Below are 26,964 nucleotides of genomic sequence, written 5' to 3' on the forward strand. Positions count from 1 at the left end.
GGAGCAATAAACTTTTATTGAACCAGGAGAAGAGAGTAACACTTGCAGAAAGAAAAAAATGTACATAAGTGAATATGCATAATCTCACATAAATTCATACACTGCTTCAAACATACGGAGTTTTCATTTACACATTTCCATACAAATTCAGCTGGGCCCACCTTACATGCATTCTCACAATTGCATACTTACACACACATCCATACTTACATATGCATATGGCGCAAAAGACCAAGCACCAGTGCAGAAAGAACTCACTCATTCTGAGTGTAAAATGAGCTCCAATCTTTATTACATTGAGAGTGAAAAGGCTGTCACCCTTTTAATGCTAAATGAATTAAATCCATGTTATAAGAAAAAAGCTTTGGTCCTTTTAATAAGACTAAGACTGCCTTCTCCTTACCATGGGACCTTCTGCTCTCTGCAGCATCTTCTCTTTCCCTTGTTCCCTCAAATATTTATAGTAATTTTCTGTACCCCCATTGCTTTATTTTTAAGGAATCTCTTCTCCCTTCAGGCAATTCTCTCATTTTGTAGAATTGAGACTAGCTCTACACTTCTGAATCCTTTCTAGTATACTAAACTTAGTCTTCCCAGAAAATGTGGTATAGTTTGTTAGCCTTTGTTCCATATTGCATTTAGTAGGTGAACCAGGAAGTGTTCATAATTTGTCTCAATATCATCAAAATTATGTTCTTATTGTTTGGAAACATACAGATGTACTAAATCTGAGACAACTGAAGCAACAACTGGACATACAGAAGGCATTCCCCTTATGTGAGGCAGCTGATAAACAATGGGCTATGCAAAATAGAAGTGTACTGCAAGGCTCTAAGTACTTTTATAAGCTGGTCGTCAATTACATGGTGGACAGATGGATCAATAACCATGGAACAACATAATCAGGCTTAAATATAACAAAGAATCATTTGTTAGAGTCAATTTGCTGACATAAGCAGGTACAACTTTATGATGCACTATAGTACAATATCATTTTTTGGCTTTCCGGGCTTGGGACACTGTTGTGGACTGAAAGTCCTGGTGACGCCCGCCACTGCGCATCCTGAGACTCATGGGCTTCATCACCTGAGACAGAGCTATGACTTGCCACGTGGGTTGCCTCTGGGCCACTAGACAGGTACATTTCCAGAACCCAGGATCATATCCTTGATTTGTAAATGGCTCTGCAGAAAACAGCCCTGTTGCCGTACCTCTGCGCAGTGTGGCAGGCAGAGCACCGGGTCCAGCTCCCTCTTCCCGTCCCTCTTACCCTTGCAGTACTAGAAGCTATCTGTGTCAAATCTTTCTTGCATTTTCGGACCAGTCTCTGCCTCCTGTGAGTGTGATACGTCTTCTCTGGGTCTTTCTGATTTTTCCTGAAGTCTGAGATGGGCTTTTCTGCTCTACTCTTTAATATTTAAATAATAATTTAAGTTATAATAAATAATAAATAATAAAAATAAAGGCAACCTCTCTCAGCCTCTACTGACTTTTCATATTCTCCTCTGTTTTTTCCCAGAAGTCCAAGAGGCAACAACTATGTCTTTCTCTATTGTATTATGAGACTAATTGAGCAGACACTGGGGATCCTTTAAAGGGCCAGGAACACAAAATAAATCACACAACAGTCTGCCTTCAAAGATCACCTCCCTATGGCAAGGGCATCAAGTTCTGGGTCAATCTGTACAGCCTATATCAGCTCAAAGACCCCAAAGATATGATATGGCTGCATATAATATCTGCTTGTTTTTCTGCTATTTTTCTCTTCTCTCTGCCTCCTGAGAGACAGATTTTGCAGTCTGATCTCAATAAACCTTTCTTTCTGCCTACAGAGTAGTCTAATTCAGTGGGTCTTTCAGAAGGGAACCTTATCGAAGGAGAATCCATCAGTATTCAGAGTATGAGTTCAACATGTTCCATTCCAAAGACTAGTGAACCCCCCTCTCCCATGCATGACTAAGGTAGTACATACTCTGGGGTATGTCCTCAGCTCCGTAGATCTTCAGCAAGAAGGCTACCCACCCACCGGAGGGCAATGCCAGCTGGAAGTAACAAGTTGCTCTCAACGTCATCATTGTCATTGTCACGGTCTCCTTTCTCAGGCTATGAGAGACACGTGGTCAAAATCACACACACAAAAAAGAAGCAATTCTAAAAGAAGCCAAGCTATTGATATCCAGAACTGCCTCCATTATGACCATATAAGTCCCTTTGCTGCACAATAATCAAAACACTATGCATCTAAAGTAAAGCAATAAAAAAAACCTACTACAGAAATAATTAACAAACTAAAGGGGAAAACAAAACAAACAAACAAAAAAACCAAAAAAAAAAAAAAAAAAAAAAAAAAAAAAAAAACAAGTTACCCTGAGACCTACCCCGCCCAACCTACAGCCCTTGACCCCAGCCAGCTCCAACCTGATTATTTATGTTCCTTGGGAAAGCACCAGCCCAGAACTCTGTAAACTCTACCAGGTCTTGGTCATTTCACAGCCCGGCCTGTCGCGTCAAGGAAGCAGATTCAGTTTATTGGCCTGTGAATTCCCTACCTGTCTCAGCAGCTCACACACACAGAAGTGAGGGTTGGGTACACAGCCCAGCTATCCAGGGCGGCCAGGCTCTGGTTCCATCCCCACAGGAATCTTTTGTGCCCTCAGGAGGGTCGTGCCAGGAAGCCACTTTGCCTGCCTGGAAGAGAACAGAGAGGGTTTGCACTGACCCCGCTGCAATCTTTCCAGAGCTGGAAGCCAGAGCCTTGCCTGGCAATTGTCCGTGCCCTACTGTAAACTTTGCAGAGCGGGAAGCCTGCACCTTTCCTGGCTACTTTCCCCGCCAGGAGCACAGAGAGAGTTTTGACTCCGTCCTCCTGCAAACTTTCCAGAGAGGGAAGCCTGCGCCTCGCCCATCCACTGTCCCTGCCTGGAGCACAGAGAGGGTGTGCACTCCGCCCCACTCTAAACTTTCCAGAGCGGGAAGCCTGCGTCTTTCCAGGCCACGGTCCCAGCCCGGACCCAGAGCTCAGAGAGAGTTTGCACTCCGTCCCCCTGCAAACTTTCCAGAGTAGAGCGGGAAACCCGCGCCTTGCCCGGCCATTCTCCCTGCCTGGAGGAGCACAGAGAGGGTTTGCACTCCACCCCACTGCAAACTTTCCAGAGCAGGAAGCCCGCATCTTGCCAGGCCCATCCAAACTCACAGACCGCTTCTGCAGAGATGACAGCAGGATAGTGCAGAGTTACTCCAGAGCTCACAGACACCCGCAGCATGGAGCACTATCTTCATCCGGATGGGCAAGCGAATGCTGCGGTCCCGTTCCACAATTCCAGGGCCAGCTGTCAGAGCCCAGGAAGCTCAGCAATCCCAGCAGTTGCTAAATGCGTGCACTCATCTCCTTCCCGCCTCTGCCAGACCTCAGACTAACGCTCATATTCAAACTCCCAGCCCACTTTCATTCATAAAAATTAAAGACAGGAAATGACACCGATCAAGGAGGCTGGATGCAGAGCCGGCGCTGGGGTGACATCAGGGGTGGTGCCAGCGGTTGCCGGGTGATGGACAGGGACGCCAACATGGCGCCCGCCAGGGGTTTGCACTCTATTCATATATGAATATATGAATATATGAATATATGAATATATGAATATATGAATAAATGAATAAATGAATAAACGAATAAACGAATAAACGAATAAATGAATAGATGAATAGATGAATAGATGAATAGATGAATAGATGAATAGATGAATAGATGAATAGATGAATAGATGAATAGATGAATAAATGAATAAATGAATAAATGAATAAATGAATAAATGAATAAATGAATAAATGAATAAATGACATGGAGGGACTCATAGCTCCAGCTACATATGTAGCAGAAGATGACCATTTCAGACATCAATAAGAGGAGAGGCCATTTGTCCTGTGAAGGCTCAATTCCCCAGAATAGGGGAATGCAAGTCAGGAAAATGGGGTGGGGTAGGGGGTTGAGTAGGAAAATGGGGATGGGATAGGGGTAGCATACTTGGAAAGGGGATACTATTTGACATGTGAATAAAACAAATTTTTTTTTTTAAAGGAAAAGAAAAAGAAAAAAAAGTGAGGCAAGGCCCGTGCTTTTTACCCACAGCCTTTTCTTTCACAGTGCTGGCTTGTGCTAGAAGCTCAGCAGGCATTGTTTGAATAGATAAAAATCTTATATATAAAAAGGAATCTCATTTCAGACAGGGTCTCATTTTTGAGTCCTTGTTGTTTTAGAATTTACTCTGTAGACCAGACTGACCTTGAACTCAGAGACCTGTCTGCCTCTACTGTGCTAGGATTAAAGGTGTGCACAAGCATGCCTGGCTCTGGAAATCCTTATTCAATTATAAACCATAGAGACATTTTGCTATTCCTCGGATACCCTCCATGGGCCCCATTTCATGGCTCTGGCAGTCAACCTTAAACAGTAACATCTGAAATGATGGTGGCTTAAAGGAAGTGTTTTGTTCTTGCCTGGACCTGATATCCTGTCATCTCTTTGTAGCCAGTTCCTAAGTTCTGAAGTCAAATTGTTCCTTTCCTATAGATGTAACCTTCAGAACCCACAGCTCCCCACAACCCAAACCCCTGCTACTTTTACCCACACTTCCACTCTGCCCTTTACTGGGAAATAAGATAAGAAATCCTAGTGGATGAGCCAATCTTTTGTTGCTACGAAGCATGTCAGTGTCCACATCCCTCCCCTAATGAAACTCTAAAACTTTAAAATTGAGAAATTTCATGGAAAAGTATACAGATAAAATAGTAGGCCTAAAATCATTTCTAAATTAATTGCCAAATTAAGTACAAATATTTTGTAATAAAATAGAAGATTTACATGGAAAATATGACAAAATTGAAGAAGTATATAGAATTTTTTTTTAAATTTAAGATAATCATGGAAAATTATACAGATAAAATTGCAGGCACATAAATATTTCTTAATCAATCAAGAGTCAAATTATAAATATTACTGATACAACTACAGATTTACATGGAAAATATTTCTGATCAAATAGAAGAAATATATAGACATCACATTAAAAATCATAATTTTCACAGAAAACTATACAAATAAAATGGTAGACATAGTAACATTTCCAAATTAATTTGAAGAGGAATTATAAACATTTTTGATAAAATTGAATATTTACATGGCATATATTTTTGATAAAAGTGAAAAAATAAATATAAAAACATGTTAAAAGTGACAATTTTCATGCAAAATTATACAGATTATTTGGTAGACATAAAATATATGGATAAATTAACTGAAAAAGAAAGTAGGAATGTTTTGTGATAAAAAAGAAGATTTACATGGAAAATTTGACACAATTGAAGAAATTAATAGAAAATCATATTTAAATCTAAGATTTTCATGAAAAATTATACAGATAAAATTGTAGACATAAAACATTACTAAATTAACTGAAAGTGGAATTAGAAATATTTTGTGTCAAAACTAAAGATTTACATGGATATTATTCAGGAAAAAATTGAAGAAAATATAGGAAATAGTGTTAAGTTTTGCGATTTTCTTGAACAATAATACAGATCAATTGGATGATATAAACTATTCAAAGTTAATTGATTGCAAATTATAAACATTTTCTGATAAACTTGAAAATGTAAAGGGAAACATTTCTGATAAACTGAAGAAATATAGAGAACAATATTGAAATTTAAGATTATAATGGAAAATAATATTGATCAATTGGTTGACATTTGGACAATAATTGACGAAGAAAGTATAAATATTTTCTGATAGATTTGAAGAAACGTGGAAAATAAAAGTGATGAAATACACAGGAAAACATGTTAAAAATTGAAGATTATCATAGAAAATTATACAATTATATTTGTACTCAGAAAAATATTTCTAAATTAACTTAAAGTGGAATTATAAATATTTCCTGACACAATTAGAAATTTACGTGGAAAACATTTCTGACAAAACTAAAGAAATATATAGAAAGATACATTCAATTTCACAACTTTCAGGGAAAATTATACAAATAAATGGTAGACATAACAACATTGCTAATATAATTGAAAGGGGAAGTAAAGCGTTTTCTCATAAAACTAAAGATAAATGGAAAATATTTTAATAAATTGAAAAAACAGAAATACATGTTAAAATGGATGTTTTTCATTGAAAATTATTCAGATAAAATGGTAGACATAAAAACTTTTCTAAATTAATTGGAAATGAAGTAGAAATATTTTGTGAAAAAATAGAATATTTATGTGGAAAGTATGCTTGGTAAACTAGAAAAAGGTATTAAATTTGACGTTTTTTATGGAAATTAATATCAATAAATTGACATCAAAATCATTTCTAAATTAATTGAAAGTGGAATTATAAATATTTTCTGATAAAATTAAGATTATTATGCAAAATAATATGGATATATTGGTAAATTGAAAATATTTCTAAATTAACTGAAGGAGGAAATATACATTTTTGATAAAATGGATGATTTAAGTGGAAAATATTTCAGATAAAATGGAAGAAATGCACAGAAAAACTGATGATTTCATGGCACATTATTCAGATAAAATGGTATACATAAAATCATGGCTAAAATAATAGAAAAGTAACATCAAAAATATTTATGAAAACTGAAGAAAAATTGAAGAAATATCAGGAAAAATTAAAATTGAAGATCATCATGGAATATCATACAGATAAAACGGTAGGCATAAAAATATTTCTAAATTAATTGAAAGTTGACTTATAAGTATTTACTGAAACTATTACAGAATTAGATGGAAATTAAATCAGAAAAAATGAAGAAATACATCGAAAAACAAATTAAAATACACTATTGTCTCAGGAAATTATACAGATAAAATGGTAGACATAAAAACCATTGCTAAATTAGTTGACAAATGAAGTAGAATCACTTTATTATACAATTGAAGATTTACCTAGAAAATACTTATGATAAGTTGAAGACATTTATGGGAAAATATGTTAAAATAGAAGAATATCATAGAAAATTATACAGATAAAATGAAAGGCATAAAAATATTTCAAAATTAATTGAAAGTAGAATTATAAATATTTACTGACACAAGTAGAGATTTACATGGAAAATATCTCAGATAAAATTGATGAAATATATCAAAAACATGTTAAAATTTCTGAATTCAAGGAAAATTATACAGATAAAATGGTAAAAATAAAAATCATTGCTAAATTAATTCAAAAAAAGAAAAAAATATGATAAATTTAAAGATTTTCATGAAAAATTATACAGATAAAATTGTAGACAAAAAAGCAATAGTAAATTGATTGAAAGTGAAATAATAAACATTTTATATCAAAATGCAACATTTCCATGGAGAGTGTGTCTGATAAAATGGAAGAAATATGTAGAAAATCATGTTAAAATTGTCAATTGTCATGGAAAATTATACTGACAAAAATGTAGGCATAAATATTTTACTAAATTAATTGAAAAATAAACAAAAATCATTGTATGAAAAATTGAAGATTAAAAAGGAACGTATTTTTAAGTGTTAAAAGTGACCATTTTCATGGATAATAATAGCGAAACATTTGTTGATTCAAAACACATTTCTAAATAAATTGAAGGAGGAAGGACACACATTATCTGATAAAATGAAAGATACATGTAAAATAGTTCTGATAAAATTGAAGAAATATCATGAGAAAATGTTTTAAAATTGACAAATTGAAAATATTTCTACTTACCACTGCAGTTAATTTAGTTTTTTCTATATATTTCTTTAATTTAATCAGAAATATTTTCCATGGACCTATTCAATTTTACCAGAAAACTTCTACTTACCAATCAATTAATTTAGAAATCGTTAATATGTCTTTAATTTCATGTGTATTATTTTCCAGGACCAGCAGTTTCAAGTAAACTGGAATGCCTAGATCTCTCAGACACTGGAACACCAACCAGGCAGTATACACCAGCTGATATGAGGCCCATATACAGCAGAGGACTAACAGGTCTGACTCAGTCAGAGAAGGCGCACCTATTCCTCAAGAGACTGGAGGCCCCAGGAAGTGGGGAGGTTTGGTAGGGTGAGGGATGTGGGTGGGGTGGCGCCACCTTGTGGAGAAGGGGAGAAGTTATTGGATGTGGAACAGTCAGAAGGTAGGCCGCGAGGGGAAATAAAATCTGGCCTATAAAACAAAGGATTAAAGTAAGAAAATTAAAACAGGAAAAAAGAGAAACATTAATTCAATTGGACTGAATCTTGGGATATGTGCAGAGAGTGAAGATGTGCTTCCATCGTGTTGTTTTATTTTTCTCTATGAAATGCATTTTTGGAAAGAATTATAGGTTAATGTTTTTATGTGCCTGGGCATTCAGTTCAGCTGTGCAGAGAATGTACTGCCCATTCTGAACATCTGAGTTCTGTTCCTCTATCCATGTCAGGTTTTTCAGAGCTGTCTCTGTGTCTAACTCAAGGGTCAATGAATGCCTCTCACTTGCAGCTACACTTGTATGCACTTAAAAGCACCTGTGTACCTATAGCAAACACATACACATAAGTAAAATAATATAAACATTTTGTTAAAATTTTGTTAAATTTATTGTTCTAAATAGGGTTGATTATGACTCCTTTTATTAGAAATAATTTTATAATTCATTTCACAATAATTTTGAGCAAGTATTATTTGAAAATGTATGGTTTTTAGCAGACACCTCCTAGGGTTATGTAACTCACTTATTATATAATCCTGGTGATGGGTTCACTTTATCATTTTTAGTATTAATGAATATAGCTGCTTAGCCATGGCTGGCCACAAGTGTCCTTTAAAGACATTGATTTTTTTGTAAATGATTACAAGCTAAATCTACCAATCTCCCTTTTTTATGTAGGGAGCAATTTTTGTAAACAAATGATCTTTTGAGTACTACTGGTTCTGTAGTTGACAACATAATTTTAATAATTTTGACTGTGTAATAACATTTTACCTCATTACATTGCACCAACTGTGTGTGTATTAAAATATAAAATATAAGTTTCCTCATAATCTATAAATCATGAATCAAAAATTATCCACAAATTCATAGATATAAAATCATGTGAATTTTTAAAATGTGGTATCTTGCTCATCAATAAAATCTTTGGTCATTTCATTATCAGTTTATTTTTAATGTTACAAGTAATCATTTGTCCTCTTCATTAATCAGACAGAGACCTTGAATCTTGAATACCACCATCCAACTACTACAGTCCAGTTGACCTGTTGCCAATTTCTCTTCTCTACCATCTCCTGCACTTATATGGTGACTACAAAATATTTAGGGACACAAAATTAAATATGAAAAAAATAAGTAAATGTTATTAAAATTCAAGGTTGGAATATAATATAAATGAAATTTTAGAGGAGATCAGTTACTATAATAAAGTTGTGTAGACTTCCTTTAAACTCCAGTTTAAATAAATATATTTTTTTTCTTTTTGAAGTGACATCTTCCGTGAATTTTCAATGAATACAATGTGCATGTTACTGAAGAATGTGTCTCTTTTTTAAAAATATTTTTATTTTCTATATTCTTTATTTACATTCCAAATGATTTCCCCTTTCCGGGATCCCCCCTCCCCATATGTCCCATAAATCTTCTTCTCTCCATCCATTCTCCAATCACCTCCCTCCATTTTCTCTGTCCTTATATTCCCCTCCAATGGTAGATCAATCCTTTCCAGAATCAGGACCTTCTCCATACTTCTTCATGGGCGTCATTTGTTATGCAATTTGTGCCTTGAGTATTCAGGACTTATGGGCTATTTAATATCCACTTATCAGAGATTGCATTCCATGTGTATACTTTTGTGACTGGGTTACCTCACTTAGGATGATATTTTCCAGATCAAACCATTTGCCTAAAATTTTTGTGAATTCATTGTTTCTAATTGCTGAGTAGTATTCCATTGTGTGAATATACCACATTTTCTGTATCCATTCCTCCTTTGAGGGGCATCTGGGTTTTTTAAAAATGTGTCTCTTAAAGGGACGTTGTTAATGATCAGATTTGTATATTTGTATGAAGACTTACTTAGGGAAGTGATAGTATTTGCTGATGTTAATGCATTTTAGATCCATTCTGCATCCCATTATGAGAGCAGAGTTGATGAATGTTATGGATTTAATATGACCACAAACACTCAATTGTCTTTTTGGGAATGTCACTGTCTTGGGAGCAGGTGGCTCCCATTCCATCCTTCCAGAATTTTCTGAGTAAAGGACCTCAGTCAGAACTGCACACCAAGGGCATGCTCTGAGAAAAAAATAGCTACATGCCTATATCAGTAGTTTTAACAATCCCTTCCATACTTACATTATAATAGCATGTTCACATATCTACAATCTTCTTTGTTTTATTCTGTATATTTTAATTCTTCAGTCTTTATTATTTTAACTTACGTTGTTATCCCCCCTCCTTATTTGACCCCTGACACTTCCTCTTCACATACCTCCTCTCCCATCTCCAAGAGGATATCCACGACTCATAACTCTCAGACCTTCCCAATTCCTGTGTCCTACCAATTCTCAGGGGGTCAATGTGTCTTCTCCCACTGAGGTCAAACCAGGCCATCCTATGCCATATATGTGAGGGCCTCATATCAGCTGGTTTATGCTGCATTGTTAGTGGCATAGTGTGTGAGAGATCTTGGTTGTCTGGGGTAGTTGAGATTGTTGGTCTTCCTAAGGGTCACCCTATCCGTCAGACTATTCCAGCAATTCCATAATTCAACCACTGAGTTCCACAGCTTCTATACATTGTTCGATATAATATTTTGTACTTGAGAGCAGAAGAAGAAATTTTCTGCCTCACACTATGGCCAATATATTGAAGAATAGGTGAAAAAACATGCAGTACTCTGTCATATATGTGCCCCTACTGGAAATAAGAAATTGTGATCTGTTTTCAACTTTGTAGATTCTTTAGTTAATTTGTTTATTTGATATGTTAGGTGGTTTGTATTTGTAGCTATGTCTGTTCTGGAACTCACTTTCTCTACAAGGTCATAAGTACAACTGTCTTATCAAATTTTCTTGGAAGATACCAGGTGAAAAATATCCAAAACAGCAAAATGATCAATAAATTCGTAATAAGGATTTGAGAATTTTATTTCTTCCAGAGTAAACAAAGCAAGTGAATGGGTGAAGACTTTATGGAGAAAGTTCACAAGATCGGCAGATATGATACTTCTAGTCATCACTAGAGGAGCCAGTGAGAGTGATTTCAAAACTAGATACATGAACTGTAATATAATAATTGATATATGCCAATGTTTGACAGAATTCCTAAATTATTTATTCAAAAATATGATTTCTCCCTGACCTTTTAGATAGAATTTCTGTCTGGTCTTATTAAAATGATGTAGATCTTGGGCACAAAGATGCATCCAAGCATCCCTGCACTGGATGCCAAGATGGAGAAGATCTCCACAGAAACCATGACCTTGCCCTTGGTGCTATGGTAGACAGGGAGGAAAGTGACCCAGACACTGCAGAATAGCAGTGAAGGTCAAGTACTTGGCTCGTTGAATGTGTCAGGCAGATTTCTTGCAAAGAAAGCAACAGTGAAGCTTCCAAGAGCCAGGCAGGCTAAGTATCCTAGGACACAGGAGAATGCAGTAACTGAGCCCTTGTTGCAAACAATGATGATGTAGCCATACTCAGAATGTTCATCAAATCAACAAAGGGAGAGAGAAACTGCTAGCCATATTGCACACAGAATACATTGGAATCGGGAACATATGGGAATAATGTAGTTGGATGTCCCAGATACAAGGATGTGTCTCAATTTTCTTCAGGGTGTCTGTGACTTTGAAAGCCAGAACTACAGTGATTGTTTTGGCCAGAACTGCGGAAACAGCAACAGTAAATACAATTCCAGATATGATTTGTTGCAAGATACAGGTCACTCTGTTAGGATGGCCAATGCAGAAAAAGGAGCACAGAAAACAGAACAAGAGCGACATGAGTAATAGGTAGCTGAGGATTCTGTTATTGGCCCTCACATTAGGAGTGTTATGGTGCTTTACAAAGACCCAACGTACCACAGCTGTGAATGCAGAGAAACAGAAGGCTATTAAGGCAATAGCCATCCCCAATGGGTCTTCATAGCTTAGAAATATCACACCTTTCTGAATGCATTTGTCGTATTCTGTGTTCATATACTGGTACTTTGTCCTGTCCCAATGCCCCACTGTCCAATCACAATGCTCCATAGTCCCATCAGAGTACCCGACTGTCCCATCAGAAACTAAACAGGGACACAATGAAACTAACTGAAGCTTTGGACGAATTAGATTTTATATATATATATATATATATGTGTATATATATATATATATATATATATATATATATATATATATATATGTCAGGAGCATCTACATATAGATATATATAGGATAGAATGTTATATATATATAGATAACATTATATATATTCTACATAGACATATATGTAGAATATATATAACATTCTATCCTAAAGCAAAAGAATATACCTTTTACTCAGCACCTCATGGTACCTTCTCCAAAATCGACCATATAATTAATTGGTCACAAGACAGACCTCAACAAATAGAAGAAGATCGAGCTAATCCCATGCCTCCTATCAGATCACTATGGAGTAAAAGTGGTCTTCAACATCAACAAAAACAACAGAAAGCCCACATACACATGGAAACTGAACAATACTCTAATCAATGATACCTTAGTCAAGGAAGAAATAAAGAAAGAAATCAGAGACTCTTTAGAACACAATGAAAATGAAGACACAACATACCCACATCTATGGGACACAATGAAAGCAGTGCTAAGAGGAAAACTCATAGCCCTGAGTGCCTCCAAAAAGAAAATGGAGAGAGCATACACTACCAGCTTAATGACACACCTGAAAGCCCTGGAACAAAAAGAAGCTATTTCACCCAGGAGGAGTAGAAGGTAGGAAATCATCAAACTCAGGTCTGAAATCAATCAAGTAGAAACAAAGAGAACCATACAAAGAATCAACAAAACCAGGAGCTGGTTCTTTGAGAAAATCAACAAGATAGATAAACCCTTAGCCAGACTAACCAAAGGGCACAGAGACAGTATCCAGATTAACAAACTTAGAAATGAAAAGGGAGATATAACAACAGAAACTGAGGAAATTCAACAAACCATTAGATCCTACTACAAAAGCCTATACTCAACACAACTGGAGAATCTGGATAAAAAATGGACAATTTCCTAGACAGATATCCGACACCAAAACTAAATCAGGATCAAATATATCAACTAAACAGTCCCATAAATGCATAAATACACAGATGCATAAGTGAATGAAACCATGAATACATAAATACATAATCATCACCGTGGGCATCAGGGACAGGGGACGTGGGCTGTGCTCTGCACGACTGGGCATCATTGTGGGCGTCACTGACAGGGGATGTGGGCGGGGCTCAGAGGAAATGGAGGTTACTGACAGAGGAGGTGGAGTGGTCAGCGAGAATGTCTGTCACTGTGGGCGGGAACCACAGGAAGCAGCCCTTAATGCTATGTGCAGGGGGCGCCCAGGCCCCGCCTCTAAGACAAGCTCCCTAAGCAGGAAGCCCTGTGATCCTCCTGACTCGGCCTCTCAGAGACACGCCCATAGTGCAAAACACGCCTCCTGCAGGCCCTGCCCCTCTCAATGGTTTCTGTGACTGAGCTGGTTCCCTTTTCTTAACGTATAATTTTGGGATATGGTAGGTTCCCCGACTACGGGATTTCCAAGCTCTCCATGCTCGCGCAGGGTCAGATGATTCACTGGGTCAGTGGCACGCCGGGCGGTCAGGGGCGGACTCGTGGGCGGGGACTCATGTGAGTGACAGGTCGGCCTGGCGGGTGCATGACATCACCCGTCAGTCAAGACTGGAAATAGAAAGCAGGGAACCGCACAGGCGCTCAAAACCAGAAGTCGCATCTCCTGCACACCCCATGTGTCGGGAGCATCTTGGGACCTCGTCCAGACAGATGTTGGTGACTCCGGGGTTTCTGCCGCTGCCCCGAGGCATCCTGGGAACACAGCGGGAGCTCCAGGTGGCCGGGGCTGCACACGGAAGTTGTGCACTCATATCCATTTAGCTACCTGTCTGACCCGCTGAGTCCCGCCCTCCGTGTCAGTCACTACAGTGACTTCATCCTCAGTCCGGTCTCCGCCCTGCCCACTCTCAGTCTGGTTTACCTCCCGCCCCTTCCCTGTCCCCACTTCCTGCCCATCCAGTTCCAGGCCTGACCCAGGGGTCCAGGCTGATCGGAAAGCCTGGGGCGGGGATGAAAATTAAGTAACAGACCAGGGTGTAGCAAGTGAGTGACAGGCGATCTGGATCCCGCTCTGAGGAGGACTGACTGAAGTTCCTGCGATGGGTGTGACTTCACCCAGACCCAACCCCTCGCTGAGGACACCCTATTGTGACCACGCCCCTCTGTTACAGCAGGGTGACCCTGCCCCTGTAAGTAACATTGTCCAGCCCATCAATTACACGCAGGCCACACCAATTTTTCATGTGACTGCTCATTACCATAGGATGCCTCATTAGCATAGCAATTCATTATGAAGTGCAAGGCCAGTCCCATCATTAGCATAGCAGTCCACCCTGGATGACCACGCCCTGCCCTCCCCTCATTAGAATGAAATCAGCAACCAGGCTCTCATTAGCATGTCCCCGCCCTCCCGCCCATCAATTAGTAAAGATATATTTTGCATGGTTACTATTGTAACATTATTATTTTACAAGAAATTATTCAATTTTAACACTTGTTAATATATTTATTGAATTTTATTAAGAAATGTTTCTACTGATCACTTCAATTATTTTAGAAATGCTTAATATGTATACCATTTTATCTGTATTATTATCCATGAAAATCTATTTAAGAAATTTTTGTATATATTTCTTTAATTTTATCAGAATACATTCGATGTACATCTTCCATTTTATGAAAAAAAAGTTTCTACTTAATTTTGTAAATAGTTTTGAAACGTTTTCTGTCTACCATTTTATCTATATAATTTTCCATGAAAATCTTCAATTTTAACACATTTTTCTATAGTTCCTCGATTTTAACAGAAATATTTTCTATCAAAATCTTCAATATTATTAGATTTTTCTACTGGCTTTGTCAATTAGTAAATATATATTTTGTATGTTAATGATTTTACCATTATTGTTTTCCAAGAAATCCTATAATTTTAAAACATTTTTCTATATATTTTTCAACTTTATCAATGATAGTTCCATGAATATCTTAAATTATATCAGAAAATATTTTTACTTACCATTTTAATTGGTTTAGAAATGATCAACCACTGTTCTGTATTATTTTCCATGAAAATAGTCAATCTTAACACTTTTCAAATTTGTAAAAAATACTGTCCATCAAAATGTTCAATTTTATCTGAAAGTATTTCTACTACACTTTTTAATTGATTTCGACATGTTTTCTATGTTTATCATTTTTTATATTATTTCCATGAAAATCTTCTATTTTAACAATGTTTTTCTAGATTTCTTTAGATGGTGGACATCAAAGGAAGGAAAGATCCCTGGTCCTGGAAAGGCTCGATGCTGCAGTATAGAGGATACCAGGACATGGAAGCAGGAGAGGGTTGATTGGGGAGCTGGGGTAGGGGAATTGGCTTTTGGGATTTTTGGGGAGGGGGAAAGAGGAAAGGGGAAATCATTTAAAATATAAATAAAGAACATGCCTAATAAAAATAATTTTGTAAAAAATATTTTCCATTAAAATCTAATTATTAGAATTTTTTTCTATATGCTTGGTCAATTAGAAAAGATATTTTGTATTTTTGTTACTTTACAATTATTGTTTTCCAACAAATTCTACAATTTTAATGCTTGTTTCCATAAATTTCTTTAACTGTATCAATATTTTCCATGAAAATCTTCAATTTCATCAGAAAAGATTTCTATTTACCACTATAATGAATATGTCTAACATATTATCTATAAAATTTTCCTTGAATATCTTCAATCCTATCACTATTTTGTATATATTTTCTTCAAATTTATTGGAAATATTTCCAATCAAAATCTTCAATTTCATCACAAAATGATTCTACTTAACTCTTTAATTAATTTAGAATTTTTTCTTTTTTTTTTTAAAAGATTTATTTATTATTATATGTAAGTACACTGTAGTAGTTGTCTTCAGACACTCCAGAAGAGGGTGTCAGATCTTCTTACAGATGATTGTGAGCCACCATGTGGTTTCTAGGATTTGTACTCAGGAAATTTGGAAGAGAAGTCAGTGCTCTTAACTGCTGAGCCATCTCTCCAGCCTGAATGTTTTTTTTTTTTTTCTATTTCTACCATTTTATCTATATTTTTTCTATTTAAATCAATTTTAACACTTTTTCTAGAGTTCTTTAATTTTATCAGACATATTTTCCATCAAAACCTTCAAAGTTATCAGAAAATTTTCCTATGATTGGTCATTTAGTAAAAGTAATTCTTCAGTATTTGATTTTTAACTGTATTATTTTCTAACAAATTGATTTATTTCAACACTTTCAATATATTTCTTCAATTTTGTCAAAATATTTCCTTGTAAATTTTCAATTTTATCAGAAAATGGTTCTACTTCCTCTTTAATTATTTTACAAAAGTTTTCTATGTCAATCATTTTATCAGTATTATTTGTGGTCTCGGAAGCTAAGTTCTTCCCTGTGCAGATGTTAACAAGCCTGGAGAGGCCATCTGTTTGGTCACCATTAGCCTGTGTAGGGAGGCAATCAAAATACCTGGCAGATCAGATAACCAAATCTCTACAGGATAGTGGGAGGCTTAAATCCATAGAGCAGGCATTTTAAGCCTGTGCCAAAGTCTTTTGTGTCTCACTGGATTCCAAAAGCACTCTCTTTTCGTTGGGCCTCAGCCTGATCTGTCCACACTCTATGCCTTCTCACTTTGGAAGTTCACATGGGTTCCTCTAGCTACAGAGGCTGGGGTATGCCACAAACTCCTTTCCACCAACAACTGTTATCAAGAAGCAGGAAAATTAAAAGGAGAATCTGACCACTCACCTGATACCAACTGAGAGAAATGAGCTGCGAGATTGACTGGAATTTATCACTGATGGACACTTGAACTATAGCTCTTCACTCTTTCAAATCCCATTGTGACGTTCTTGGGTCTGCAATGTCCTGCTCATCTTATATTTTTTTAAGGTCTGTTGTTCTAAGTAGGTGCACCTCCAAGATGTCACTATTGCCAATCTCATATCCATAATGCTTCTCCATGGAAGAATGTAACTTGGTAAAATTTGGAAACCCTTTGGAGTGTATAAAGTTTTCTTCTTTTTGGTGCTAATCCCTATATTAACTTGCAATTTCTGACTGATTTTGCTCCTGAGAGCAGAGAGGGATGGACTGGATCCCCAAATCCTACTTAGTTACCACATGCATCCAGGGCATCCTACAGTTAGATATAGAGCCTTTGTCTGCCTAGTGTCAGGAAATCATGCTTTATAATCACCATAATTTGACAGTACACATGATCCAGGATATCACACCCCATGGTGTGTGTTCTTTGAGGACCACCCTGTGCTGATGTGATATTTTAGGCCAGTGTTCATGAGAATCTACACTCCTAGGGAAACATCCTACCACAGGACATATTGCTTCTATGAGAAGCTGAAGCTAGGTCAGGAGCAGGTAATATCGCATCTGCAGAGATTAGAGAATGAGAATAAAGAAACGGCGAAGAACCAATAAAAGCTCAAGAAGAAGAAATGCTTCTACTGCTAAGTGCATCTCATGGAACATGAATAGAGAATATTCTCCCTTTAGGTCTCCTGTTCTATCTTGAGAATATTTAGCCCCTACACAGGTTTTGTGGTTTTCTCATTACCCTTGTCAGTCAGTGATAGCTGGACATGCTTCCTTCTTTTGGTGAAATGAGTATATGTATTGTTAATGGTCTTGGAAATGAGCTTATTTTTCCCTTTTTTTTTTTTTTTTTTTTTTTTTTTTTTTTTTTTTGTTCTTCATGGATTCCTTCCTCTGCTCTGGATGTGTTCTTACAACTCAACCATTCCTTTACCTGATCATTTGATCATTTGATCCAAGGAGTTTTACAAGCTCTTAATCTAAGTTTTGGTCTTCATAAAAATATATCTATATATTCATCTACATATATTTTATACACACACACACACACACATATGATGGAAATCCTGGTAGGTCTTGTGAGGAGACTGGGGGCTAGAGTGAATTAAGTCTCTATGCATACACTCGTAGGGCATTGTACATGCCATCCAAATACTCTACCAATGACTTGAAGGTCTGGGATCCCATTTATCTTCTACAAATTTACAGGGCAGATTCAATGAAGGCATATGGTTTGGAATTTTGCCATTCATAGATTGGCCATCATAGAGGATGGCTGAAAGAAAGCTGTCAAGATTGGCTATGTTTAGCTACTTCACAGAGAAGCTAGACTCCATAGTGTGTAATAAGGTCATTTCAGTCTGGGAAAGTCTGATCTGATATGAAACTATTCTATACTAGTTTAACTAGAGAAATATAACTGAAGGGGATGAAAGCAATATGAATCAGAAAGGAGTATGTAAAATTACATTTATTTGTAGATGATATTCTCTTATGCATAAGTGAACCAATTATTTCCCAAAGGCAATTCCTGAACTGAAGAACACTTTCAAGAATATGTGACTCTCTGTCTTTGGAGTTGACTGGGTCTTGAAAAGGCTTTACCACATTGATTGCACTCATAGATTTTCTCTCCATTATGACTTCTTACATGCCTGCAAAGATAATTAGCATAAGGGAAATCATTACCATAATCATTACTCTGATCAATCAGGTAATCAGTTTGAATTAAGTTTACAATTTTGTCTAATGGTAAAGAAGGAACAGATCTTAAAGTTTTAGCACTTTGTATGATCATGGTGTTCTGTGTCATTATGAGTTGTTCAAGACACCTGTGATGATTATTATATGGCTTATATTTATGACATCCTCATTTTATATGGGAATTTTATATGATATATCTCAGCTATCTGAAGAAAGTTTGACCAACTCTGATCTTTATAACACTGATTGCATTCATAATTTTTCCTGGATTGTGAACACAAGTTTTTTGACTTTGAACCAGGATACACGGAAGAATTTCCAATGTCCTAGTACCCATAAAGTTGTTCTATGCTATGAGTTTGGGAACGTTACCCATAAAACTAAAAGGCCAATTAATTGCAAATGTCTATCATATTCCTAATGTCTATCAAAGGGATAATACTACATATCTTCTCATCATTTCAGAACAAAAATCTTATGTTGTTTCTTTCATATCCCTATGCTTACATGGTTTTTATCCATTGTGACACATGATATACCTAATAAAAATGAAAGTCAAGTGAAAGGAGTACAAATTGCATTCATACTGTTTGAATATTTTTCTCATAATATGTGCAATATAGGTTAATGTTTCTCCACAACAACATTCCTGATTCTCATAAAAAGCCCTCTCACCAAACTGAACAATATGACAGACAAGAATATGAGCATCACCAATTTTACTCTGGACTATTTGATTATTAAAATGTTTAGGATATAAAATTATCACTACTCAGTGTGTAATATCTAAGTACTATGAGACTATACATATTGGCAGGTACACAGCATAGCACTAATGGAGCTACATATCAAATGGAAACATTAATCAAATATCAGACCTTGAGGTACCTGGTTTTGTAAGCGGATTATAATCATAGCTACACTTAAAGGACTGTTACTTCACACCATTGATTTTTGGTGGAGATTCCAGAAGATATTAAAATTTTCTCACAGGCAAATATGTAACAGTTTGCACATGAAAATTACCTTTCAGGTCTTCTTCTACTTTGACAATGTTCTTCAAGATTATGGTCTTCCCAATTATAGCCTAAAACACAGTACAAGAAAATGATTGATATACTATTGGAAATTAGTTAAAATTCAAGGTACTGTGAATTTTCACTGCACTGTAAATGTTACAGTGAATACTCACTGAAACTGAATTTTTCAGTTCATTCTTCATAATTCACAATTAAAATAGTAGAACATCATCAATAACCAAGAAACATTTTTTCCTTTAGAAAATAACAGTCTTACCTACAGCTTTGAGGTTCAAGTAAGTTTCCAACATCACACCTTTGTAGAGTTTCTTCTGGGAAAGATCCAGCAAATTCCACTCTCTTCCTCAGTGAAGTTCACATGAGCATCATCAAAAGGTACTGCCTCTTAAATGTCACATACATGTGTACAACAGAAAGCATCATATTAATATCACTCTAAAGGAAATATATGCTTCCTTGAAAACATATTCACAAAAATTTGTGTATTAGTTTGGGTTCTATAGAGTCACAGAACGTATGGATAGTCTTATATAGTTAGGGAATTTGTCGATGACTTACAGTCTATAGTCCAACTCCCCAACAATGGTCAGAAGCAGCTGTGGATGGAAGTCCAAGGATCTAGCAGTTGCTCAGTTCCACGAGGCAAGCAGGCAAGGAAGAGTGAGAGAGAATCTTCCTTCTTCCAGTGTCCTTATATATCTCCAGTAGATGGTGTAGCCCAGATTAAAGGCTGTAAGTCTCCAACAGAGAGTGTAGCCCATATTATTGGCATGGGGGTCTCCAGCAGAGGGTGTGTCCCAGAATAAAGGAGTGTGCATCCATGCCTTTAATCCCAAATGATCTTGAACTCGAAGATCTCCTTGTCTTAGCTACTATGCTTCAAGATCTCCATACCAAGGTCCAGGTCAGAAACATGTCTCTGAGCCTTCAAATTAGGATCATAGGTGAGCCTTCCAATTCTAGACTGTAGTTCCTTCCAGATATAGTCAAGTTGACAACCAGGAATAGCCACTACAATCCACCCCTTGTCAACTTGACACAAATAATATCTCATGTCCACATGAAACGATAAGAAGATTGTGAATAAGACTAACATGATTTATCTATTCCTCCTACAATCGCAAACACATTTGTAAATTTACAATGGGGAAATGTCCCTTGGGAACATTCTTTTAATGTTTCAATGCCAATTGATGTTGAAGGGATTGAAAGAAAGACAAATGTATCCTTAACAAAATAAAATAGAAGCATTCATATTACTTATAATCCTTGTTTCTGCAACTGGTTACATAGCCTTAGCTGGTAATTATAACTACCTTCCTCTGCTACCCATTCTGTATTTCCTTCACCTTCACCAAGTACCTCAGCAGGTCTTGGTTCTTTTCCTGGAGGATGGACCCATACCTTCATTCCTGATGGGTCTGTGTCCTTTGTCATCCTGCTTGGGTTAAGCTGTTGTAGTTTCCCATTGACTTTAATCACAGGACATGGTAGTACTAAGAGACGCCCTAGGGGATCTCCTGCACTCCAGACATAATCCTGCTTACCTCCATTGTGGAGAGGCAATCCAATGTCCCCATGGTAATCTGGATCTATCACCATTCCTAACACTGTTTATCCTTTCTTAGCCAGTTGGTTAAAGTGCATTAGAAGCCCAAAACGGTCAGGGGGAAGTCTGAGCTTCCAGTTCAATGGAATGTTTTTTGTGACTCCTGTTAGGAGCACTCCTTCCTCTGGAAACAAAACTTCTAGGCCAGCAGAATCTAAAGTTGTGGAGACAGGAAGCAAAAATTTTCCTAGAGGGTCACTAGGAGTGATAGTGAGTGGAACTATTCCCTTTTCCACCACTTGATTCCTGGACCCGTGGATCCTGGCTATGGGAGAAACTACCATATATTGGTCATTGATTCAAAGCATATACTGCCTTCTGAAGAACTCTGCCCCAGCCCTCCATGCTATTGCCACCTAATTGTCACTGTAACTGTGTCTTCAAAAGGCCATTCCATCTTTCTATCAGACCAGCTGCTTCAGGATGATGGGGAACATGGTAAGACCAGTGGTAAGACACATTTGCAGAGATGACAGGAAGATAGCACAGTTACTCCAGGGCTCACAGACACCTGCAGCATGGAGCACTAGATTCATCTGAATGTGCATGTGAATGCGGTCCCACCCGGACATTCCACAGTGCCTGGGAAGCTGGGCAATCCCAGCAGGCGCTGAAAGTGCTTGCTCGCATCCCTCCTGCCTCTGCCAAGACCTACAAGCATGTTCAAACTCCAGGCCCACTTTTATTCATGAAAATGAAAGACAGGAAATGACACCACTCCAGGAGACTGGACGCAGGGAGGTCCCAGCGTGACGTCAGGAGCAGGGCCAGCGGTTGCCTAGTGATGGACAGGGAAGCTAACAAGGCACTGCCCTGGGCTGAGATGGAAGGACAGGGGGGGGGGGTGAGGGGGAGGTGCGGGGGCAGGCCAAAAAGTCACAGCAGAGGCGGGGACAGCATTCCCTGGGTGACAGACAGGGACACTTACTTGGCGCCTGCCCAGGGCTGAGAGGGAAGGACCCAGGGTGCGGGCGGGGTGACTTCAGTGGTGGCACCAGCGGTTGCCAGGAGACAGACAAGGATGCCAACATGGCGCCCGCCTGGGGCTGAGGTAAGGATTCCGTGGTGACACACAGAAACACACACACAGAGACAGTTTGAATCTGAGTGTATTTCGCAGCTCTCAAGCAAGGGATTTTCTACATAAAGAAACTGCACAGCCCAACCCTAACCCCTTACCAACAAATTCAATTTTAACACATTTAATACATGCTTACTATTATACCATTATTATTTTCCAACAAAGTCTTTAATGTGATCACATTTCCTATATATGTCTTTAATTTAATCAGAAATATTTTCTGTGTAACTCTTCTATTTTACCAGAAAACGATTCTACTTACCACATAATTCAGAAATGTTTAATGTCTACCATTTTACCTGTATTATTTTCCATGAAAATCTTCCATTTTAACACATTTTTTGTATATATTTCTTCAAATTTGTCAGAAATATATTGAATCAAAAATCTACAAATTTATTTTCAAGGTGCTTGGTCAATTAGCAAAGATTTATTTATTTTCTATGTTTGCTATTGTATTATTATTATTTTACAACAAATTCTTCAACTTTAATACCCTTTTCTATAAATTTCTTCAATTATATCAAAAATAGTATCTATGCAACTTTTCAATTTTAGGAGGAAATATTTCTTGCAACTTGAAAAATTTTAGAAATGCTTAATTTTTCTATAATTTTTTCTGTATCAATGTTTTGTGAAATTCTACAACTTTAATGCTTTTTCTATACATTTCTTCAATTTTATCAAGAATATTTTCCATCAAAATCTTCAATTATTGCCAGGTGGTGGTGATGCATGCCTTTAATGCCAGCACTTGGGAAGCAGAGGTAGGTGGAATTCTGATTTCAAGGCCAGCCTCGTCTACAGAGTGAATTCCAGGACAGCCAGGGCTACACAGAGAAACCCTGTCTAGAAAAAGCCAAAAGAAAAAAAAAAAAAAAAAAAACCTTCAAGTATTCAGAAAGTACTTCTATGTGCTGGTCAATTAGTGAAGATATATTTGTTATGTTTTCTATTTTACCACTGTCATTTGACATCACATTCTTCTTTTTCAACACTTTTTTCTCTATATTTGTTCAATATTTTTAGAAATATTTGACATGTAAATCAACAATTTTATCAGAAAATGTATCTAATTACCCCTTTATTTAGTTAAGAAATGTTTTCTATGTCTTCTATATTATCTACATAATATTCCCAGAAAGTCTTCAATTTTAACATTTATGTATATATTTCTTCAATTTAACTAGAAATATATTCAATGCAAATCTTCAATTTTAGGAGAAAGTATGTTAGATGCAAAAAAGTTTAAAAATACTAACAGATTATACTGTTTATGGCATAATAAAAATAAGATAATGTGTGTATCTTTAATTAACAATTCCAAAACATTGGGGCAGGTGAAGAGAAGACATACACATCCACTGAAAACAGGACACCATCCCACCATATGGCCATATTATATAAGTGTATCATGGTGCTTATCTGGACATGGTTCCTCTACGGTCAAGTGTGTTCAATAAAATTAATTTTATGACTCTGTCTACTGAAAACAACATTTTTGATATTAAAATGATTAATTTTGAGATCATAATTAGGATTTTAACAATCAAGGCCAAAAAAGTCTTTTCCATGAGAATATGAAATTTAAAACAATATGGCCACATAGCGCTTTGCAACTATATCCTTCCCATGCAACGAAGGACTCCAGAGACCAGGCTAGACTTCACTGTCCACGCTCAGTCTGGTGGTCATTATCTCTCTCCAGAAAACACTCATCTCCTGGATAATAGGAGCTGTGATCTGCATAGAGTAATGGGGAATTGTTAGATTTGAGGCATTTAGACCACATTTGGAAGCAGCTGAGTGTGGTATACTGTGGTTAATTTATTTATACAATATGTTGGAAGTGGATGAGGGACAAATGAGAGCTGTTTGGGAAATGGAGAATTAGGACATTTTTTGACAAATTTGGATGTACATCCAGTAGGGAGTGTCTGGTGAGATGAGTCTCTCACAGCCTGACGTATAGGGGATGGAATAAAGAGAATATACTATACCTTTTGTTTTCATCTCTCAGTCACAGTGTCAGATCTGAGTCATCTTTTTTTCCTAATCCCTGTCCACAGGCATCATCTCCAAGCAGGACCGTCCTGAGAACGTCCCTCCCGTCCTGAATCTCCACATGCTTAAGGTGACCCTGGAACTGCCTTCTAACAAGTTCATGCGGCCAAAGTCTAGGAAGAAAGTGGATATCTCAAGTCTTCTGCTACCAACTTGAAGGACTGGCTCTTCTCTCCATCCTGTCCCAGTTCTGCACAGTTAACACATTTGGAAATAAAATACAGCACTTTCCCATTGTTCTGACACTGAGAAATCTCAGTGGCTAAGACCTCTGCCTTTTGAAATGGAGGGGATCAACATTTGTGTCTCAGGAGAGTCTCCCGGGATGGGCACCTCAGCTTCTGTTCAGTAGAGGAACAGCATTAACAGGAAGAAAAAGCCTGTTCCCCATGACATAAACAATCCCTTGTCTGAACAGTCTAGTGAATCTGGGAAAGCTCTGGGCATCCCCTGTGATGTCTCTAGTGATGTCACAACACCCACTGCTCTCAGGGCTTTCAATTAGTCCCTAGAGAGTTCACCCATATTTATGTCTGCAAGATGGAGGAGGTGTGTACTTTTGAGTGAGAATGGGGAGCTTAGAGAAGTGAGAGAGAGGACGAAGGAAACTGGCTTTCCATCTCACTGTAAACCAGTGAGGAAGATGTGGTCCTGGGAAAGGCTCAGTGAGTCATGGAAAGGTGATTGGAAAATTCCTTGAGTAGGCATCTGTGAGCCTAGCTTCCCAGGAGTGGCAATTGTGCCACTGTGAAGTTAATGAATTTTCCTGCTTAACATAATTCCTGAATGGTGAGTATTCTACTACATTTGTTTGTCCATCCCCAAAGACAGGAGCTGGCTAGTCCAAAGCTAGTATACTGTGAATTTTTATATTTTTTATTTTTGTTTTTTATTTTATTTTATATAGTTTTTTATATTTTCCTCTTACTGACCATGGTGGTGTAACCTGGGGACATAAGGAGACCATAAAGAATCAGGTAGGAAATATTTCTCAGTTTATCTTAGTTCACCATTTTACTCCCTTTTGGTTTTTCTAGGTCTAGTGGCTTTCAGACTATAGTAACACGGAGAAAAATATTCTTATGAGACCTTATAATCTCAGACCTCTTTTGACAACCTTATCCCAGAGAATGATGCCCTGAGCTTTCTGAAACAGCAGATTGGGTGTAAGACATATCTCTAATGCAGCCAGACAACTGTCAGAATCAGAGATTGGATACTTTTTCCAGTTGTGGGTTGTTTTAGACTTTCAGTTGGATACTAACAAAGGAAATAGAAACTTTGATATTCACAGAACCCAACTGATAATCAAAGAATTCATTGCCTACAGACAGACAGACTGGTGTCAGCAATGAACCCTGTACTGGATGTCAAATTCATAAGATAGCTGAGCTGGGTCTTGGCCTTGTGATTTTCCTCTTGTGCCTGTTGAGTTCTGAGGATTTAGACATGCACTACCACAGGGAGCAGCAGGCTGCCTTTCAACTTCCACATCTAATAACAGCTTACAGGAACAATCCTTCCCTGTTGTCTTCTTAAAGAAAAAAAAAGATGGTTGAAAGTACATTGTGACATTTTCTAGAAAGAACAGGAACAAGGACTAATGTGTAGCCTATGCCATCGTAATTTTTCATTCACTTTCAATCATAGGACAGAAATGATAATTAAAGCCACCTTGATGTGGTAAATATTATTTATTTATTTATTACCACACTTGAATCAAAAAGGTACCAAATAGAGCACAAAGGACTTGGTATTTATAATAAGATTTAAATTATTGCAGTTGGACAGACTATTTTGTATAGTTCCTGTTAATAGCTGTGAGATATCATTTTCCATGTTATACCTAGACTGCTCATACACCAGGCCAGTCCTCCTGGCCAATCCACCTACCCCATGGCACAGTCTTCTTTCTTCATCTTCTCTCTCCTTCATGGTCTCAACCTCAGACTCCAAGCCTGGGAACTGAAGCACCATCTACACTTCTTCTCCCCAGCATTAGGCTTTAGGTATCATTATTCTGTAATCATGGAAGGCAGGAAAGAAATGTTGTAATTATATTCCCAATATAACTGCAAAATGTAACTGGCTTTAAGGCCATTTGTCCAGAGTCTAGGATCTTGTGTTAGAGCATATAAAGTTTACTGATAGTTTTTCTTTCAGACAGAGCATTTTAAAGCTATGAAATAATAGTCCTTTTAGAGAGGGCCACATCAGGATATCTGGATATCCTCTTTTGTTTGAACTAGGGTAACTACAATAATTTGGTTTAACTTAAGTT

General features: G+C 37.1%; 1 protein-coding gene and 1 long non-coding RNA gene across 3 annotated transcripts in view; both read right to left on the reverse strand.

The window, feature by feature from the left end:
- Nucleotides 1–26,964, reverse strand: part of LOC127687714 (myoferlin-like) — a 172,738-nt gene that overhangs the window by 136,543 nt on the left and 9,231 nt on the right. The gene's annotated exons all lie outside the window — the stretch shown is intronic.
- Nucleotides 18,671–26,699, reverse strand: LOC127687721 (uncharacterized). Of its 2 annotated transcripts, XR_007978498.1 has the most exons (6): nucleotides 26,577–26,699; nucleotides 24,620–24,796; nucleotides 20,488–20,628; nucleotides 20,186–20,313; nucleotides 19,916–19,976; nucleotides 18,671–18,840 (listed from the first exon to the last, which is right to left on the reverse strand). It is a non-coding gene; the product is annotated as an uncharacterized LOC127687721 (long non-coding RNA). The 2 variants fall into 2 exon arrangements; XR_007978499.1 differs by lacking the exon at nucleotides 20,488–20,628.

The sequence above is a fragment of the Apodemus sylvaticus genome, chromosome 6, assembly GCF_947179515.1.
Source record: "Apodemus sylvaticus chromosome 6, mApoSyl1.1, whole genome shotgun sequence".
In the NCBI taxonomy this organism is placed as follows: Eukaryota; Metazoa; Chordata; class Mammalia; order Rodentia; family Muridae; genus Apodemus; species Apodemus sylvaticus.